Source organism: Myiozetetes cayanensis, unplaced genomic scaffold, assembly GCF_022539395.1.
Source record: "Myiozetetes cayanensis isolate MyiCay16 unplaced genomic scaffold, myiCay2020 scf1, whole genome shotgun sequence".
NCBI lineage: Eukaryota > Metazoa > Chordata > Aves > Passeriformes > Tyrannidae > Myiozetetes > Myiozetetes cayanensis.
In genome coordinates, this window is record NW_026086604.1 from 133,030,913 (window position 1) to 133,047,158 (window position 16,246).

General features: G+C 40.4%; 1 non-coding gene across 1 annotated transcript; it reads right to left on the minus strand.

Moving 5' to 3' along the window:
* Positions 1-2,320: 2,320 nt before the first annotated feature.
* On the minus strand, positions 2,321-2,394 carry TRNAN-GUU (transfer RNA asparagine (anticodon GUU)). Its single transcript has one exon. It is a non-coding gene; the product is annotated as a tRNA-Asn (tRNA).
* Positions 2,395-16,246: the final 13,852 nt, after the last annotated feature.

Sequence of the window (16,246 nt, forward strand, 5' to 3'; positions counted from 1 at the left end):
TAAAACAGCATCCTAAACTGCATATAGATAAATGGATTAAGGCAAGAACCGGCTGGTTTGTCTGGGTACATTACACAGCTACGAGAAGCTCTTTTCATGGCCGAGAACTGAAAGCTTCACTGACCTCTAAAAAAATTTTACTTCACACAAAGAAAGCTTCGATTCCCTATCTAGTCCCAAAAATGTAACAGGTTTCCCGTTCTCCACAACCTTAATTGTAATTAGTTAGTGAGCAGATGGGATGAGGCACTTCCCATGCACGAGCTTTCCACTTCCACAGAATGAGTTTATCAAGCGCTGCCTAAACGTCGCTTTGTATTACGAGCCCATGATGTGCCTTAGGAAGAGCCTCCTCCTGTACACGTGTCGCCGGAACGCGGTGCGGATGCTCACTCTCCGCACCTATTTTAACAGGTTTGATGGTGCACTTTTACCACCGACGCACAGCAACTAGAAGGAGCGTTAACAAACCTCCTGGTCAACAATAACCACCCCTATAAAACGCATCTGTGACTTGCTAAGGAAAGCAACACTTGCTTTGTGGGAGCAGAACCGCCTGTCCTCCCTCATGAACTATCAGTTGGGTAAATTTTAGTTCCTAAATTGTTACTGTTTTTCCAGCCATTGCTGCTTCACACTGGCATGATCAATTTTTTGTTGTTGTTAGTTCCGTAAGCTCTTGATGCCTGCCTGGTACCGCGGCGTTCCAAGCACAGACAACTGCAGACTTTTAGATTTCATCTTCTGCGAGGCTTTGCTGGCTGCAGCGGATGCAGGGCTACCGGGCTGAATTCATTCGGCACTGAAAACAACGTTGAAATATCGAGAAGGGGATTTACTTGAATCACTTTAGTTAAAATAAAATTCTCCCGATCAGTGGGAAATATTTACGGGTTAAGTGTGGCTAACGGTGGGAGGTGAGCTACACCTCCCCTGATGCTTAGCACACGGCTGCCAGTTTTTCAAAATGTTTTACCGAAATGAAAAAGATGTGGATGACAGGAAAAAAAATATGCCATCACATCAACGATTTAGGGTTTACTACTTTCAAAAGATTCTTCCGTGTTTCTAAATACATGTCTTTTCTGCGGTATCTAGGCTAGCGAGGGCCGTATCTTGTCATCGATGGTAAATCAATGGCACAGCCTGACCTTTAAGAGGGCTGTATCCCTTATTCAAACCAGGCGGTTGAACAGAAAGATCTGTGAAATACAGCTTCGCTGGGGAAGGGGCATTTTTAATACGGATCCTGTTTTCTATAAGTTCTAAATAGATCCTCGCAGAGCTGGCAGAGGTCGGGCTGGAAGGCAGCCGGATTTCACGCGACCGGAGCGCTCGTTGGAATCGGCTCTCGGGCTCGGATACGGCGAGGGTGCCAACTTCTAATTGACACGTTTAGGAGAAGCTCCCAGCGTAATTGCTTTTAACATTCATTTATGCAAAGCGGCTTCGTGCGGGCAGGGCAAGCCCGGAGCGGCCGCGCCTCCTGCCATCAGGGAACGGGCCTGGAGCGCGTCCCGCCTCGGGAGGAGAGGGACCCGTAGGGCATGGCGGTGTCCCGGTCCTGCCCTCCGGGCCCCGGGGACACGGCGGGGGCCCCGCAGCGGCTCTGCCTCCGGGATCCCGGGCCCCTCAGCCCCGCTTCACTCCGGCTGTGCGGGCTTCGTCCGCCGGGCAGAGACGGGGCCGCCGTTCTGCCCGTTCACATCGCGGAGCGCCGGCGATAGCGGCGACAGTCGTACCCGGCAGTAATCGCAATAATCCTCCTCGCAAACGGCGTTTGCCCCCGAGCTTCGGCTCCCACCCACGCTGTCCGCTGGCGATCGCCCAAGTGCTGGAGAGCCTGGCGGAGCAAACCCCCATCGCCCGGCAGCATCGCTAATCGTCACCGTGCAGCTCCAAGACGGGATTTTCCTTCGCACCTCCCGCCGCGAGAGCACGGGATGCACAAACTCCCGGGCACTCGGCTCCCCTCCAGCCTCGGGACCGAGCCGGCGGCGCTTGGGGCCGCTCACAACACCCGCTTCGCCGGGGACAGGGAGCAGCAGGTCTCGTGTGTCCCGCACCCCTCTCCAGGGGACGGAGGGACACGGCCGTCTGGCCCCGCAGCAGCTGGGGCGCCGTGAGCAGGGAAGCCGCTCTGTGCCAGGGCTGAGGGCGGGCGCGGCCCCGCCGCCGCCGCGCTCCCCGCCGGGGGCCCCCCTGCCCGGCAACACGCGGCGCCTGCAGGGCCGCCGGCGCTAATCTCACATCCTCCCCCGGCGCACACGCACAAAACGACGGCCGGCGGCGGGGGCGGCGCCGAGCCAAAAGGGGAACCCGTCCCTGGGTGGGCTCGAACCACCAACCTTTCGGTTAACAGCCGAACGCGCTAACCGATTGCGCCACAGAGACTCCGACGGCAGCGCCCTCCTCCCTGCTGCCCATGAGCTGCGGCGCCGCGTCCTCGCCGCGTCCTCGCCCTTCTGGCGACCGGCGGCCACCATGGACACGCCGAGCGCGGGCTCCTAAACCTTGCGGCGTGCTGGAAGACTGCTGAGAAAACAGTCGGAACGGCGACTTTCTTCTCCTACCCAACATAAAAGGCTAATTACCAAAATCATTGTTCACAGCAGCAGTCTTTTTTTTTTTTTTTCGCATATATTCACGAGTAAAAGTTAAAACTGCTTCTTCTTGGCAACTACTAATTCACGCATTGCACATAATAATATCATTCCCAAATATTATAGCAAATTATATATTAATATAATTCCCAAATGTCATGGCAAAATCGCCCTACTAATACTTAATTTTAAGCAACTACAGGGAACAGTTAAACTGTCTAAAACAGGCAACAGCCCTCTGCATGTATGTAGGTGAAGTATATTTACTGTTCTAAGTGACTGAAAACAGCCAAGAAGAAAAGCTAATGTTGCTATTATCGTTCTATCAAAATCTGCTTCCCACATTACCTTAGAGTAAATCTATACCTACGGCTCTGCAAGGACAAAGCTTCACATCTGAACCTGAAGAAATGTTTCCCTTTGCTTTTACATACTGATACTGTTTGAATATCTTTGAAGTCTTACAATATCAGTTGCTTTATATTGTCCCCATGTCTCCCTGAAGCTCTGCCTGGTGGCTCTTCTGCCCACTAAAAGCCTGTGAAGTTGAGCAGGCACATGGCACCAACACAAGGACAGGTGCTTCCCAAGCAGATGCTGGTTATCTCCTGGTCTCTGCACATCCACAACCAAGAAATCCCAGTTCACTCCTGAAACCAGTCAGTCTTATATTTTGTACAATACTTTGCTCTTCAACACTGTCTAACAGCATTCCTCAGTCCAGGGAGTAACTTTAGGCTGCCCGTTTAGTGATCACAGCTCAACTTCTCCAATTTTTCCAATACTTTGAAAAGCCCTACCTAAACACCACCATTATCACAGTACTACTGTTTTCTTTTATTGTCCATTGTTGGTATCTTACTGACCAACTTATTTTAAAATGTGGAGGAGAAAGACAAGGTATGTAAGCTCTCTAAAGGAATTAAAATAATTATTTTAAAGACTGATTTTTGGGGCATCACGCCCACTGCTGCATATTTTTCTATCCAGACCTCTGCTATTCTCAGGGTCAGAAGAATTGGTTCACAGGCTGGGCCACTCCTGTTTTCTTTGTGTAGGAGGACAAGCAAATGGTCCTATGATTTTATACTCAAGCAAGTTGGTATTTAGTGGAACTAGCAAGATTGCAGTCTGCCCAAAGGCCTAACCCACACACCGGTAGTTTGGGTGTGGATTTTGGGCTCTGAAGTGTTTTACTTTATACACATGAATATTCACATGAGTTTTAATGACTGTAGACTATTTTTGAACTCTGTGTCTAGAGGCCATATCTAAAAAGGGTCTTTGCTGTGTTGAGACTGAGCACAAACTCTAATGCTGAGGTGTATGAGAGGAGCACAGGACCTGGCATGAGGCATCCAAGGCTGCCTACTCACTGCACTGGGACAGTGAGAGGAGTGCTGCAGGTGAGGCTATAGAGTCACTTGGCACCTTTTTTCCCAGCAGTCTTCCTCACTGAACCTCAGAGTCTTTCATTTAAAGTCTTAAAAGGTAAAAAAGAAAAGAAAATAAAAAGAACATACACAACACTAAATGTTACCCCTTCAAGCTTGAAACCCACAGATCAGCAAAAGATCTGAATATGGATGACCTTGGCTGGCTGTTGAAGCACTAACCAGTGAGCCATCATAGCAGAGGGCAACATTATCTGTCACTGCTCTGCATATGGAAAAGATTCCCTATCTAGGTTTCTGGCTGTATCTTCAGTAGAAAGGAAATAGTGTTTAAGGCATTCAGAAATCAGAAAGGGTTGCTACTTCAGATTAATCGTCCTCCCTGTCAGTGTTTTGTTCTTAATTTCTGGACAGCTCTGTTCCTTGATACACTGTTTCTTGTGGATCGTACCTACAGTTGCTTAATTTTTTGCACTATCTAGTGTATACAATTTAAATACCATTATTATATTAGTTATGGATTATAATTTGTTTTATACTTTAACAAAAATAAATTTATAATAATATATTGTATATTAATATATTAAAATATTATTACTATGTCATTAGAAGTATTTTATCTTTTATAATATTTAATATCTTATTTTTAGATCTGTGAACTTAAATGTTCATTGCTACGACATCTGTGACCTTCTTCAGATGTAGACTTTGTTTCTTGAATGTCAGAGAAAGTTACTAGAGGACAGAGGTGACTCTGGTAATGCTTATGAGATTTATAAACATACCATATATTCATCTGCTGTTCAGAAAAATAAATCTAGTTATTCACACAGAACTATTCCTAAAATCAACTCAACAGAATATAGCAGAAACAAAAGAATCTTTCCACTTACATCACAGAATTACTCATTAACAACTCTATTTCTACAGTTTCACATGGGAAAGGACCATTTTCCCCCAACAAGCACATGCACCGACTTTTTTTACTATCATGTGTTGGCTTTGGTCGTTTATTTGTCAGGTCTCAAGTTACAACTCAGCCCAAACTACAAAAATTCATAGTCACAAAAAATTTTGAAACAGCTACTCAGTTTCTGCCCAAAGACATTTCTGATTGCTTACTTTGTAACAGAAGTCTCTAAATGCACAGCTTACTATCCAAAGGTTTCTTGTGTTTTCCTTGGAAAAATATGATTCTAGTCCTTACAAGAACCACTACATTAAGATAAATGGACAGCTAATATAATTCAACATTGCTATTAGAATTATTACAGGCAGAGAATAAGATTTCCATGACAAAAGATTTTACTTTATGGATCTACAAGCATCAAACCATGAAAAGCATTATTCCTGAAGAAGGATTCAAAAACTTGGAAGAAGGAGGTATTGGCAGTTTTTTCTTGACTAATTGCAAGACTTCTTTTCTTTTATTCTTCAAATAAAATGCATTTGGGAGGGGGCTTCAGTTGTTTTTATACAGATTTACTGTTTTTCATATGCTTTAGCATATTTTTTAAAAGACTTTATTATCCAACCACTTCTATTCTTTGGTCTGTTAGTAAAATCAGAAAAGTGTTATAACTGAAAGGTCACACCTCCAAATAGGATCAACTTACTTAAAAGCAAATAATAAGACTGAACAATAGTATTTTACTGAGCTATTTAGTTCACTTAGCTGTGACTTCTTATGTCATGCAAGTCGCAAATAAATGGCTAGATGAGAAAATCCAGAAATCTTGGGGTATTACTAATTGCAGACTCCTGGATAAACTGAAAGTCAGCCATACTCCCAACCTCCATAACCATGTTTACCAAAAGGAAATGGCATAGGCTGCCTGGATCAGGAAACGTACAGTTGCATTTATCTCATGTTCAGGAGAGACAAAAATTCATTTCAGTGTGACTTGTGACAAAATTAAAGAACATTCTGCAACTGTGGGGAAAAATACCCCAAAAATCAAACCCCAAAACAAACAGAGAGAGCTACATTTGGAATGAATCTTCAGATCTCGCCTGACATACTGTAAGGGGAATTTTGCATTGCCATTCCCTGCAATCTATCTGCTCTGAGTGACTGCTGAAAGGAGTGTAGTCATTAGGCAGTCAGTTCAATAGCTTACCACCCCCTCTCCAAAAATAACCTCCAAGCTGAAAAAGAATCACACAAAAAAACCCTGAAAAACAACAACAACAAAACCCCACAAACAAACAAAAACACAAACAAAAAAAAGAAAACAGCCAACAAAGAGCCACACAATCGTAAGTGAAAAGAAGAAAACTTTATTGGTGTAAGAAGTGAAAATATAACACCGAGAAGAGCAATACTGATGCTTCTCACATAGCACTTATTTATTTCAAGCACTTCTTATTATCTTGGTACAGAAAGGGATAGATTTCCTGTCCTTGCAGATTTGTTGAACTGCACGTATTAAGAATGCTTAAGAGTTCTTAAAATAATAGTGAATATTATGAAAATAATAGTAACAAGTCTTATGCAACTGAACTTTAATGTTGTCTCTACATAACACACAGCAAAGCACAGTAATTTCCGGGCTGTGTTTTCAGGAGCAGCAAACTATTTTAGCATTTTGTGAAGCCCAGGATTCAGATTTAAGTTCTAAACGTAGGCCTCAGTTCAGGAAAGCAGCTGTATTAAGAATCAATATGAAAGCAGGTGTTCACTTGAAGTGCAACCTGATTACTAGCATGGCATAAAAGTCTTTTCTTAAATAGGTTAAATTTTAGAGGGGGAAAAAAAGGACAATTTTTAGAGTAGACTCAAACCCACTGTTTGTTGAAAAATGAGAAGACCACAAATTTTGTATCCTTGCAATGCTGAAGAAAGCAAACCTCCTTGAAAAGTCTCACCAGAAAACATCTACCTCAGTTCTAAGTTGTTTTGCAGGTGACCACACTAGTCAGGTTTATATCTGTCTAAGTGCTGTAATTCAACCAGAACATTAATGTTGGAAGGAAAGACAGTGAGAAAGGAAAGCGCAAGTAAGCTCTGTGGATCCAGTCCAGACATTTCCAAACAGGAATCTGACATGTTTGTCCAGGCAGCAATCTGAAGAAACCTGTGTTGACAGGTTGTGTTGGCAACACCACTTCTGGAGGCCTTTTCTTAATCAGACTGTTTCAAAGAGTAAATAATTAATCAAATTCAGGTATCAGTGATCTTGTTAGGGTGCATTTACAGACTCGAAATATTCTTGTATTGACTTCTAGAAGAGCTCTGCATGACAGATGGCACTGGGGCTCCAAAGAACCTTGGAGAAGCTATTATATTTTAGTTTCTCATGCTACATGTATTATACTAGCAGAGGTTTCTAATCCTATAACTATTGCCAAAAGTGAGGGAGGTTCTGATATCCCAACATGAAAAAAACTTGAATTCCTATGTTTACAGTTATCTCCAGGAGAATTCTAACTCTCTCAAACACCTCTGGTGCAAGGAGGCTTCTTCACTGCTGTTCCCTGGCTGTCCCTTGCAATATGAGCAGAATCCTGCAGGACCCCAGGATACCAAACACGCTGGTGGTCTGAACTTGCAAGAAAAACCTCCTTCTTGGAATTATAAAAGGAATGGTCTAGAAGAGATTAATCTTGTTCCTTATAAATATTATGTAAGAGATATTCAGAATATTCTTAGTAATCCACAGCAGAGAGAAACTAGAGGATCTTTCTCTTATAATCAATCTCTTTTCTTCAAATGGTCTCAGATACAGATGTCACAGTAATGGGGCCTAGACCAAAAACTAAAAGAAAAACTAAAACTAGATTTACTCTCCTACAAGTCAGTGGGAGAGAGAAAAACTGAGGAAGTTCATACTTACTTCAGTTGAAATAACGGATGATGTACTTCCACTGTTCTATTACACTATATGATCACTTAGCACAGACAGGATTTCATGGGCATGCTGGAATATTTAAAGAATAATTAAAGAAATTAAAATACAATCAACTTTATACCCTCAAATTAAATATACTCCAATCCCAAGTCTTGAAGAGTATGAGGTAGAGAAGGATTAGAGTATGAAGAGTAAAGAAAAAAGAGGCAGAGTAGGAAAAAAAAAGGAGAACAAAGAGGACTGGGAGGGAAATGAAAGGATAAAAAAAAAAAAAAGTGAAAGGAAATCTGAATTAGCTCATTTTTGAGACAGGCCATATTCCTGCTGCTTTCAAGAGATTTTACAGTGGAAAGGAACTAATATATTTTTGCAGTTTCAACAGTTTGCCTTCAATGAGACTGAAGGCAAAAGGAGAACACAGAGGGAACTGACCTCTCTCCTATTGCTCCTGTCCTAATGGATGGTATAATCTCCACTACAGCAAAGAAACAGAGAAGGCACTTAGAGTTACTCACAGCTCCCTGTCTCCTCCTCCTCCTCTTGGCCCACAGTTTCTCAGATCTTTCTATTAAACTTTAATAGTGGGGACCCCCTCACTCAGGGCAGCACTGCAGTCATTCATTAGTGTCCACCTAGGGAACAAATAACTCTTTAGCTGCACTGTAGGTGTCCAGCTTGCTTTGTGCCTGGAGGGGGATTTGTAATCGAAACAGGGAAGTGCAGGAGCAAAGAGAAAAAATGGGCAGTAATAACCCGTGAACTCTCCTTTCATTCAGGTAACACACGAGACACATGTTAATGATTTCAGCTTAAGTACCAGGCAGAGAACTAACTGTACACTAACCAGGCAGAAACCACCTGCATGTGCCAACATCCCTACTAAGCAAGGACTTCCTGGAGAAGGGATAGCCAGAAGTAACTTGCTGAATTTGCAGGGAATTGTTTTGTTGTGTAATTTACTGTTCTGCATTTGCAAAGTTGCTTTTCAGCCCTCACCCGAATGGACTGACAAGCTAAGATTTTTGTCAGGTCTTGTATTTTAGCTTGTCTGCACAGTGTTCTTGTAACAGGAGAACCCATGAGTACTGAGGCAGAACTCACTGGGATTTCAGCAACTATGTTGTCTGATGGGACTGGAATATTAGCCAGTTATGTGGAATCTTAGGCAGGACTGTTTCAGACCTTGTTGTCTGGATCGTTTAATTTTTAAATAAAAATTATTGGAAACATAGACAAACAGGAAGTGAGTTTTGCTTCATATAATTTCTGTCAGAATGCATGTGTGTGCAAAAGCAATCAAGCAATCTTTATGTTAGCATTCTCATTCATCTGCCTCTTTCAGGTTTTTGGTAACTGCTGGCCCCAGCAGGGTGAGGCAGTCCATCATTCCAGAACCCTCAGATGAACTCATCAGCCTGCAGTATGCTACAGGGAGAAGACAGCCAGAGAAATACCAGGGAAGAAAGATCTCTAACAGAGGAGAGAGGACTGCAAATACCTTTGAGGACCATGTTTCCCTTTTTATCCCTAAATATTTGCAATCAATGCAGCTTCAGTATTTTGCAGGCTAATCAATAATGCAGTGACAGTGAAAGAGATGTGGGGGTCTTCTTGGCAATGATGCTTTGATGGCTCCTACCAAGAATTTATCATTTCTTGGATAATCTCCTGCAGAACCCTGTGGGGTCTGAGAGTATAATACACAAACATGGCTATAGGAGGGAAACTGGACAGATGACTGCACTTTGTCTTAATTCCATATAGCATCATCCACTAAGGAAATGAAAGGTAAAATCAAAGCATGATATGTGTCTAAAAGTATGAATACAGTGTACAAAGACTGTTGTTTGGACATTTAATGTAGCTAAACTGGTCCATAAAAGAGTGTTATGAGGTGCCACAATCCTCTTTTGCCATTAGTCTTGCTATGAGCAACTTCAGAAGGACTTTATTATAACTATTATTAGACTATACTATCAATTATTTCAGAGGCATACACAAGCTAAATCTCTTTCCTTCTCCACATCCATGCAATTCACTAACTGTGAATAAGATGAAAACTTGCCTCTAAATTCAGAATCACACGCAGTACTTAACAAAAAGCAACGGAAAACATCACGTCTTCGAAGTTTAATAAATTTTGGTCAAAATTCCCCTGGCTCAAGAGACCAGAAAATTTACTGAGATGTGCCACCCCTGGGGGAAGGGATCTTCCTTTCAGACATCTCTGCTGCTACACAGAACACTGATGTTCACGCACAGCATAATCCTCCCAGGAAAAGGAAACACAGGCTGTGCACTGCAGCACATTCGTCAATACCAAAGCCCTCTTCTTTCTCCTTGAGGCCTTCATGTAGAGCCCTAATAATAAGCCCAAGAACAGTCAGTCAACATGTAAAATCTCATTGTTTCACCTACCCAGGAACCCTCTAAGCCTGAAAGGTCTAAAAGTATTCCTTTTCTCTTCTCTTTTCTCACTTTTCCTTCATTACATAAAAGCCTTTCTAGATTTCCTCAAGTTTGTGTTGCAGTCATCTACTATCTCCAAATAATTATTATAAATAAATAAAATTCTACCTCAAGAAAAAATGGCATATTAATAAACACACACTGGAACACATCCTGGTTGCTACTGAAGAGACACCTAATCATCCAGCATTACAACTGATTACAACTATGTATTTTTCAAAATAACACAATCCAGCGTTTTCAGTTTTCCATGCAGCCATGTAATTGTGGTACCATTAGCTCTTTCTGTATTCCCATACTATATGTTAATACCCTGTACATCGGCTCAGTTTCCACTCTCTAAGGGTAAATACAAAATATAAAGAAATATGATCACATACGCCATACTTCTAAGTCTTAAAGCCCTTCCCAATTTTTTCATTACCACAATAACTCTCTTTAAAAAATTCTGCTAACAGTTGGAGCACTTAACAGTTGCTTTCCTTATGTATTCGTGTTATTGGCATTTCCAGATTCTCAGAGGTTTAACTTTTTTCTTCTTTGTAGTTAATTTAGAGAAAACCCCAACAACAGTCACCTGCCCGCCCTCACCCAAAAAAACCCAATTCACAGGTGTGCATGTCTGTCAATGCACCTGGAAACATTCAATTATTTTTTTTTAATTAAGATAATCAACACAATTGTAGTGTTAAAATCAGTGATTCTCAGTTAAATTTTCAAACAGCCTTAAAATAAACAATTTTCTAAAATTCTTTGGTTTTAACTTAGGATTTTTTAAAGCTTGTTACAATATTATGTCCAAACCATCAAGCCAAAACATGTCAAAAAGAATGATGATATTAATGACAAAACTTATATTTATACTCCTTTACAAATCGCAGTATCCAGTTCAGTGACACACAAGCAGATTTATAACAAAAATAACCTCACAAGACTACAGAAACCTTTAAAAGAGGCATTTCTGCCATCTTCAGCAGCTTAGTAGGTACAGATAATTCGTATTTCATCAGCCAATGGTCATTAAAGAACCCCCCATATTTCTCTTCAATTGCATAAATTAGAAAATTGTTCATTTCCTCTTCCTCCAGCTCTGTTCTCATGTATGATGAATTTAGGGATGTTTTGCTGAAAACGGGCAAGAGATTATGCTACATAGAGATATGCCTGCTGAAAACAATTCAATGAATTAAAAGTAACCATGGACTGCAACTGACCTTTCACATAAACAATGTATCTCTATATTTTTTTACATCCCTTAATGATTATTAGAGCTTGGCTCCATGAAACCAGCTGAGGAGCACAGTATTTAGCATTAGTTTTATATTATTTATCATTTCAGTGTACTGTTTACAGATGTTTACAATCCCCATCCTGGAAATCTTACTCAGATGATCAATCCAACCTCGGGTAAGTATTATGAATGAAAGAAGCAGGATTGGCTCTTTCATTCTGATGTAAACACGAGACAAACGGGCAGACAAACCATATAGATCAGCTTAGGTGGGGGATGCCTCCTTACTGGAGACGATGTGTCTGCTGTCTGTACAGGGCTTATAGGCACATGAGCACAGGGATGTTGAATCCTGACGTGCTCTGAGAACTCTGCAGCACTTCTGATGGAAACCTATTACAGTCAGCTCTGCGCTGCATGTGCCCTTCTCCCCCAAGACAAAAAGTTCACTACCTCCAGCACTACTCTGTGCATAAACACATTTTTGAATATTATGCTTCTAATGTTACTTCTAGTCAATATGAGGATCACGGTCCAGGAGGTATTAAATACAGGTTTACTTCTATGAGGGAAAAGGATATCTATAACATCATTTTCATCCTAAGTCCAGTTTTTAACTAAAATTACCATGGAAACTTAAGTTTTGATCATTTTGATATTAAATAAATGGAGAATCACAACTGTGAAAAATAATTCTGCGCCTAATGGCTTGTTTAGTATTAATTACTGTAAATAAACATCAAGATATTATTCATAAGTATTTTTAATTAACAAATCTTAACAACACATGGAATAAATACATGTATAAAAATGTTATAGTAGTTATACACAGTTCTAGTTCAGAGCAGATGCAATTATTGCCAACATCTTCCTCGTGGATACGTTTTGTTTTCAGTTCAGAAGTTTGCACACAAGGTTCATGCACATAGACTTTCTGACATTTTCAGGATCTGGCCTTACAAACACTCAAGTAACTTTCTTCAGGACTACAGTCCAGCTCTGCTCCAGAGCTTCTCATCTTAGTCAGGCTGCTTACGCATTTACAGAATTAAGCCCCCGTACAGACACAGATACACGTAGCTAAATGAGATCTGGCTGCCAATTTCACAATGTGGTATTCTGTATCAGACAAAGCAACAAAGGAAAGGTGACTTGTTCCCCTGTGTGAGCTGTAAATACCAACCATCACACCACTTAATAGGTTTATTTTATTAATAGCATATATATAAAGACTTCAATGCAAGTTTCTTTTGAACGGCAAAAAGCTGGCAAATTCTTAAAGGATAATAATCAGCAGTGCAGTGGTTCTTTGATGGTCTGTAATTACCCAACTGTCCACTATTTGAGTGACAGCAGCAAACTACCGCTCACCGTTAGTTTATTTTTATTTATAACTTGTACTTTAGGTAAGAATCCATTAATTACAAGCAAAACAAATTGCTTACTTGAAACACTTCCCACAGAGGCTTGTTTTTTCACATGCATTAATCTAGCTGAGATATACATGACATTTTAAATGGAGGTTAAACTGATGTAAATAAATGCAATTATTTGAAAGCAAACAGGATTCAGTCACATTTATTTCTGTGTGGGATTACCATACGTTTTCCCCTCGTGACCGACCACTGAACCACACGAATTCCATAAGGCTGGGGATTTTAAAACTTCCTACTGACATGAAGTTTGACAATATGTCACTGTACCCTTTCTTTTAATTTTATATGATTTGCCTGAGGTGGCATCTTGTGTAATTGTTTTCCAAATAATTTCCCATAGAACCACTGAGCTGGAGGGATGGTAATAGGTTTGGATTTTACAAACTTCTGTGCTTTGCTAACAAAAAAGGTACAGATGAGCCCCCTGCACATGGAGCTGCTGATCCCACCCAGGAGCACACCCGTGATAGTCACCATCATGGGACTCCCCTGGGGAGCAGCCCTCAATGTAGCCCTTTGAGATAAAGAAGAGTGAAAAGCCACTGTACACCCAGAGTGACTTTGAGGAGCCACCCAATTTCTGTGCTTCAGGCATTGGGCAGCCCAATCATGATTTTGGCAAAGACAACAAAAAAGGCATTTTGCCACCAGTGTCACTGGCAGTGAGATCAAGCAGCAGCAGCAACAGCAAGGTTCTAAAAACCAGTTATGTCGTATCATAAAGATTTTGGGGCACAGTGATCTTATTGTACTCACCAGGGACAAAAAACCCCACCCAGTTTAATGCACCAAACCATTTCAGCCACTATTTTTGCCTTTTGCTGCAGCAGAGGTCCTCTGAAAAATATTTAAAATTATATATAATTAGGAGTTCCAAAATGTCAAATCTACATCCTGCCAATTTCAGCTAATGTGCTATGTAAGGAACAAGTGATAACATCATAAAATCCAATCAGTAATATCAAAATTCACAGCTGAACAATCAGCCTTCCATGAGCTGCCCAGTAGGCTTAACAATGGTTGTTTTAAACCAATACAAGTTAGGAGTAATTGCAAAAAGATCAATCTTTCCATAATCAGACCGATGTAGGAAAAATGTTGACTTAAAGCACCTTTAGGAAGCTGTTCTTTCTACTTTTGTGTCACTGTGGAGGCATAAGCATGACCCTATCTTATTCCTGCTCCATTGGAGAGGTTACCCAGAGGGTTGGGGTGCTGGGCTCCCAGAAGCAGTTTCCTGAGACTGGATCTCACAGGCATTTTCAGCAGTGTTACTGTGGAAGGAGTAGTCACAGATATAGTCTGGCCCATGTAATCCATTAACCCGACCAGAGATCAATTCCCAGGAGAAGTCTATCTCATTTTTTGTCAACAGCATTTTTTTGTAGATCATTTTTTTGTAGATCATTGTAAATCTAGCAATAAACTGTTGCGAAACTCTATCCTCTCTCACACTGAAAGAACTTTGCAGAAAATGGATCTTGGGGGATAGGGAGACAGAGGGATATTTTTCTCCAAAGATTTCAAAGAGGAGCTTTTCTACCTGGGGCTAGAACAATTTTTGTATTTTTTAAAATTTCTGTAACTTGTACATTTTTACAATGTTATTTTTACCATTATTTCAATAAACCATAGCTTTGTATGGTCACCTCCAAAAAATACAGGCAAGAATATCTTTGTCAGAGTTCTATACTATCATCAGACATACATATTTATAACTCTCCATTTCCTAGAATGCTCCACATAAATAGATGCTCAGTGCTTGTCATGTTACATGTCTTGCAGATAGTAAGAACAAAAGAAAAACAACAAAGAAACAATACCAGAAATAATTTTCAAAAATCTAAGCTGAAAACATAAAAGATAAATGCTCAGACACTGGTAACAAACACACACTTGAAGGCAGAGAGACTGAGCTATGTTTTGCCTTCCTCGTGCTTATGGATACAATAGATGTCATATGAATGGGGAGAAAATTATTTAAATCTAATATTATTCTTTATGTAAGTATATTTTATATTGATAGACTAATTAAAAATGAGTCACCTATATCTTCAGAATAAAGTTCTGGCATGCAGGAGCTCTAGTGACAGACTAGCCTTAATTTCTTCACTTCAGTCACATGAACCTGGTCGGGGTCACGAACAGTTACATATACCCTGTCATATGGCACAAGGGTCAGTATCTACTAATTCCAGTGACTACTGTTACAATATTCAACCACCAAAACTTTCAGATCAGAAGTTGAAAGTTTGAGACATTTATGAGTGAGAACAGAGGCTCCTAATTTAAAACGTGTGTGACCTTAATATAGCATTTGGGGGTTCAGAATGTTCCTATGTACTTTGTCTAATACTGCAGTTTTACAATACTGCCTCGCTTCTGGTCGTAAAATCTTATCTGTAAATTTTGAATAGACGCCTGAAAAAAGCAAATTTACGTGACTATGTGAACAGTAACAGGCAAAATAGTTTTCCTTAATGCAAAGGCAGAATAAAAAGAAGCTGCATCTAACCCTCACTTCCAGACACAAGCTGGCATTTTTCACAGATGTGTACATTTTTCAGAAAATACTATAAATCAGAATGATTCTGTACTTGTCAATGATAACTCTGGTAATGTAAAATAATCTTATAAGGGGACACCAGAATTATTTATCTTAATCAAAGACAGATTTATATCTGTACGGTCCAGTTATTCACAGACTGTAACAAAACATATAAAAATGCAGATCTGACATCACTGTAAGTCTTGCATGCACAATTGCCTTCTTCATGTGTGATATAACAATGAAAAACTATCAACTACTCCTGCTCCCACTAAAATCAGGGACATATTCCCATTTACGTCATAGGCAACTGGATGAGAGATCAAAACTAGTGTCAGCTTTTGAAAACTCCTTAAAACTAGGTATTAGATGCATTCGAATAACTCTGATTGTTCCACAACTTACTGGAACTATAAAGTTTTTCTTTGTAATTAGCTCAACAAATTAAAACAAAATTCAGAAAATGATGGTCTCACACAGTATTTTCCATAATTCTATCCGTACATATTTCCATAATTACATCTTAGACTACAAGAAACCAACTCAAAAACCTCACGCATCAAACCATTTTCATGAGGAAATTACTTAAATGGCAGTAAGAAATAGAAATGGAAGATCTGTAGGCTGTGACATATCTCATTTTCTCTGGTGGGAATTACTATGTTATGGATGAACAATATTTGGAGCAAAACCTTTCTTTATTTAATCATGTGT